Source organism: Molossus molossus, unplaced genomic scaffold (assembly GCF_014108415.1).
Source record: "Molossus molossus isolate mMolMol1 unplaced genomic scaffold, mMolMol1.p scaffold_m16_p_6, whole genome shotgun sequence".
NCBI lineage: Eukaryota > Metazoa > Chordata > Mammalia > Chiroptera > Molossidae > Molossus > Molossus molossus.
In genome coordinates this window covers 42,714,190-42,720,077 of record NW_023425399.1, presented here as the reverse complement: position 1 = coordinate 42,720,077, position 5,888 = coordinate 42,714,190, and positions in this window count along the sequence as shown.

Genomic DNA, 5,888 nt, shown 5'->3' with positions numbered 1-5,888 from the left:
TCATATATGGCCTTTATTATGTCGAGATATGATCCCTCTATTCCTACATTGCTGAGCGTTTTTATCAGAAATGGATGCTGGATTTTGTCGAATGCTTTTTCAGCATCTATTGATATGATCATGTGGTTTTTATTCTTCATTTTGTTTATGTGGTGTATCACGTTTATTGATTTGCGAATATTGTACCAGCCTTGCATCCCTGGAATGAATCCCACTTGGTCATGGTGAATAATTTTTTTGATGTATTTCTGGATCCGATTTGCTAGTATTTTGTTCAGGATTTTGGCATCTATGTTCATCAGGGATATTGGCCTGTAGTTTTCTTTCTTCGTAGTGTCTTTTTCTGGTTTTGGAATTAGAATTATGCTGGCCTCATAGAACGTGTTTGGAAGTCTTCCTTCTTCTTGAATTTTTTGAAATAGTTTGAGGAGAATGGGTGTTAGTTCTTTTTTGAATGTTCGGTAAAACTCCCCCGTGAAACCATCTGGGCCTGGGCTTTTGTTTGCTGGGAGAGTCTTGATTACCTCTTCAATTTCCTTAGTTGTTATTGGTCTGTTCAAGTTTTCTATCTCTCCCGGGAATAGTTTTGGGAGACTGTGTGTTTCTAGAAATTTGTCCATTTCGCTGAGATTGTCGAATTTGTTGCCATATAGTTGTTCATAGTAGTTGTTAACGATCTTTTGTATTTCCGTGGTGTTGGTTGTTACTTCTCCTCTTTCATTTCTGATTTTGTGTATTTGGGTTCTCTCTCTTTGTTTCTTGGTGAGTCTAGCTAAGGGTCCATCAATCTTGTTTATCTTTTCGAAAAACCAGCTCTTTGTTTCATTGATCCTTTGAATTGTTTTTTTGGTCTCTATGTCATTTATTTCTGCTCTGATCTTTACTATTTCCTTCCTTCTACTTGCTCTGGGGTTTTCTTTTTGTTTGCTTTCTAATTCTTTAAGTTGTGAGGTTAGACAGTCAATTAGAAATTTTTCTTGTTTTTTGAGGTAGGCCTGTAGTGCTATGAACTTCCCTCTCAGAACTGCTTTCGCTGCATCCCATAGATTTTGTGTTGTTGTGTGTTCATTTTCATTGGTTTCCAGGAAGTTTTTTATTTCTTCCTTGATCTCCTCGGTGACCCATTCATTGTTTAATAACATGCTATTTAGCCTCCATGTGTTGAAATGTCTTTGCATGTTCTTGTTGCAGTTGATTTCTAGTTTCATGCCATTGTGATCTGAGAAGATGCTTGATATGATTTCAATCTTCTTGAACTTGTAGAGATTTAGTTTGTGTCCTATCATGTGGTCTATCTTTGAGAATGTCCCATGTGCACTTGAGAAGAATGTGTATTCTGTAGTTTTGGGGTGTAATTCTCTGTAGATATCTATAAAATCCATTTGGTCTAGTGCTTCATTTAGAGTCTCTGTTTCCTTGCTAATTTTTTGCCTAGAGGATCTATCCAGTGCTGTCAACGGGGTGTCGAAGTCCCCAGCTATGATTGTATTGTTGTCGATTTCTCCTTGGAAGTCCTCCAGAAGATTTTTAATATATTTTGGTGCTCCTATATTGGGTGCATATATGTTTATCAAGGTTATATCTTCCTGTTGGATAGATCCTTTCAATATTATGTAGTGGCCGTCTTTGTCTCTAGTTATGGTCTTCATTTTGAAATCTATTTTATCAGATATGAGAATTGCTACCCCAGCTTTTTTTTGCTTTCCATTTGCTTGGAAAATTTTTTTCCATCCCTTCACTTTCAACCTATGTGAGTCTTTTGTTGAGAGATGGGTCTCTTGTAAACAACATATAGATGAGTCATGCTTTCTTATCCAATCAGCTACTCTGTGTCTCTTTATGGGAGCATTCAGTCCATTTACGTTTAAGGTGATTATTGATATGTACTTATTTATTGCCATTTTTGTTTAGTGTGGTTCTATTTTTGTTCCCATTTCTACTGCTAATTACAGCAGTCCTTTTAACATTTCTTGCAGTGCTGGTTTGGTGTTAATGTATTCCCTTAGCTTTTTTTTGTCTGGGAAGCTCTTTATTTGATCTTCTATTTTGAATGATAGCCTTGCTGGGTAGAGTAGTCTTGGATTCAGATTCTTGTTTTTCATGACTTTGATTACTTCATGCCATTCCCTTCTGGCCTGTAGTGTTTCTTGTGAGAAGTCAGCTGAGAGCCTTATGGGGTTCCCTTTGTAGGTAACCTGTTGCTTATCTCTTGCTGCTTTTAGGATTCTCTCTTTGTCTTTAATTTGTGGCATTTTAATTACTATGTGTCTTGGTGTGGGCCTGTTTGGGTTCTTCTTACTTGGGACTCTCTGTGCTTCTTGAACTTGAATGCCTTCTTCCTTCACCAAATTAGGGAAGTTTTCTCTCACTATTTTTTTGAATATATTCTCTATCCCTTGCTCCTTTTCTTCTTCTTCGGGGACTCCTATGATGCGAATATTATTACGTTTCCAGTTGTCCCATAGTTCTCTTAAGCTGTCTTCCTGTTTTTTAATAGTTTTTTCCTTTTGTTTTTCTGATTGGTTGATTTTTTCTACCCTGTCTTCTAATTCGCTGATCTGGTCCTCAGCTTCCCCTACTCTGCTTTTTAAACCTTCCAATGTGTTTTTCATTTCGGATATGTCATTTTTTATCTCTTCTTGTTGGTTTTTAATTTCCATTTGGCTTATTTTCAGTGTCTCTATGTCCTTACTCATGCTGTTCAGCTTCCTCAAGATCATGGCTCTGAATTCTAGCTCTGTTAACATGCCTAATTGCTCCACATTGATCTCATCTTCGGTGGAGGTGGTTTGCTCTTTCATTTGGCTTCTGTTTCTGTGTTTCACCATTTTAGCTATCACTGTGGGCTTTGGAGCCTGTCAAGTTCTCCCTGTGGGTGTTGGTGTTCTGCTGTTTGTGGCTCCCTCTCCTGTGTTTAGATGAGCGAGGGAGGACCCGCGTTGAGCACCACTGTCAAGTCTTACCTTCCTGGTTAAAGCTGCCAGCCCAGGAAATGTACTGTTATCCTCTAGCTTTTTGCCTGGAAGCTAGCAGTCTAGGTTAATTGATGAGTTTTGGGTTGTCAGTTGATTGAAAAACTCCCTCTGGTGCTCAGCCAAGGGGCTTTCACGAGGGTGGGGCAGATGCTGGTCCTTAGTGAGCCTCAATTAACACTTCAATGGCCCACAGGGTGGGGTTGGATCTCCGAGGGAGGGGCTGCTGCCTCTCTCAGAGCCCTGGGAAGAAGCAATGTGGCCACCGTCCTGAGTGGCTGCACTCAGCCAAAGCTCCGAGAGCCCTCCAAACCCCGAGTGTCCCGACACAGTTCCAGTCCAGTCTGCCCTCCCTCTGCCGGAGCCCAAGGTGAGTGGCTGTGGCTGTTTTAGCCTCAGTCCCGGCTGCGCTGTGGGGCCGCCTGGGAGTGTAACCCGCGGGCGCCGCTTATAGCTAAGGCCGCTGCCGAGCTGCCGACCTTGGGCTCCCAGCCCCGTCTTGCGCCTTCGCAAGCCTACCGGGATGGAGTCAGTGTCCCTCGTTGTATGGTCCTCGCAAGCTGCTTTTCTGTTGGTTTTTCCCGTCGATTTGTCTGTGTTATAGTTGTAATTCCAGTTTGGTTCTGGGAGACGGTCTGTGTAGCTCCGTTCACTCCGCCGCCATTTTTCGGTCACTTGGGTGAGTCTTTAAGAGCCGATCGCATTTCTAAAGTTAGATCATAGCCCTGGCCAGTTTGGCTCAGTAGTTAGAGCAACAGCCCGAGGACCAAATGGCCATGGATTTGATTCACATCAAATCATGTACCTGGGTTGCAGGTTTAATCCCCAACTGGGGCCATGCAGGAGGCAACCAATCAATGTGTCTCTCTCACATTGACGTTTCTCTCTCTCTTTCTCCACCTCCCTCCCTCCCTTCCACTCTCTAAAAAATTAATTAATTAATTTAAAATTTTAAAAAAAATTAAAGATCATAAATCACTCTCCTGATAATAGGATATAATTGCACCTAAAAATACTTCTTCTGTTAATTATCTGCAATTTAAAAATGCATCAAAAATAAGATGGATCAATGCATTTAAAAAAAATTTAAGAAACTCTTTCCTTTTCAATGCTTGGGCGACTCATTTTCTCCCTCTCCTGGTATTTCACCCTTATTTGTAGAACAGGATATAGAATTTTTCCTTTTCCAAAGTATGAGGAGTCATGAAGGTAGGCAACTAGAATTCTCATAATGCTGCAGCAGAGTGCCAACTGGTTCCACTTCAGAAAACTGTTTTCAGTATCAAAAATTGCTATGCATTTTTGTTGGACATGTCTCAGGAAGTGCAATCACTGGGCCTCAGGTAATATTTCTAGGACTATATCAACCAGAAATACCTTCATATTTTCACAAAAAACATATTAGAATTTTTTTAATTTTTTCATATTACAATGTTTTTAATCAGCCAGATTTGACAATTACACACATGTCCATCAATGGGTAGAATGGATGTTAAAGTACAGGGTCTTTACAGAGGAGGATACTGCACAGCAATGAGAATCAACAATCTACATCTATATACAACAGAGTGAACCTCACAATCATAATTTTAAGCAAAAGAAGCCAAACCAAAAAAAAAAAAAAAAAAGTCCATATGACTTCTAGGGAGCTGGTAATTTTCTGATTCTTGATTAGGGTGCTGGTTACATGAGTGTTCTTAATTTACAAAAATGTGTTAAGCCATACCTTATGATGTATGTTCACTATATTGATATTATGCTTCAACAAAAAGCTTTTAAAATATATGCATATAAAAAAGGCAAAGCATAAAGTATTAGGAGAAAGCATCTAGCAAACCTTCCATCCACTCACTCCTCACTGACTGTGGGTGAGGAGGGAGAAGGAGCCACAGCCATCATAGCCTGGGTGGCCCCTTGCCGTTTCAAGCCCTGCCCCGATTCTTCTGTCTTGACAGCCATGACCTGAAAGGTGAGAAGCAAAAAGTCTGGCCAGGTGAGTGGACCCAGGCTTCCCTCCCCTGGGCATCCCAAGTCTGTGCTGAGGGGAAGAAGCAGAGAGAAGGAAGCCCTGTCTGCTGCCAGAAACAGAGGTGCTATTTTGAGCTCCAGTTTCTCAACTGATTCCAAAGATGGAAGGAGAAAGTATGATTAATTATCACCCCTTAAACCTTAACAACATCTTTTTCAGCAGTTAAGAAATGAAGACAAGAATAAATGTAATGCTTTTCTTTTATGGAACATTAAGACCAGAGGCTGTGAGTTCTTAATGCTGGGGTCTGCGGAAATGACGACTGCCCCTTTGGAACAATACCAACCGGGTAATTAGAAAAGAAGAATGATATAATCGAATCTCCTTTCTATAACATTTCCCTGTACTAACTGAAGACACTACTCTCTATGTGCGACCTGGAGTGGGGGTTTAGAGTGGTTTAATGTGATGTCAGAGATTATGCCCTGGCTGAGCTAGACATCATAGTCACCTATTGCTATAGACAGGGAAAATATGGTTCAATATTTTGCAGCTCCTCCTATCAAGAAGTGGAGTCTATTTCTCCATTTCTTTAATCTGGGCCTGGTCATGTGACTTGCTTTAAACAATGGGATGTACCAAACATAAGACAAACAGAGGCTTGAAAAGTGCTGCACAGTTGGACATGCCCTCTCGTGCTATCGGAACCCCTTTACCACCATGTGAAGAAACCTGGGCTAGCCTGCTGGAGGATAAGTGATCACATGGAGTGAGGCCTCGGCCATCCCAGGCAAGGCACCAGAAATAGAAGTGAGATCATCCTAGAGACCATCCAGCCCAGCCTATCTGCTCAGCTGCCAGCAGCTCCGAGACAACCAATAAAAATCTTGAGAAATTAAAAATATGCTACCACCACACACCTATTAAAATAGCCAAAATCCAAAACA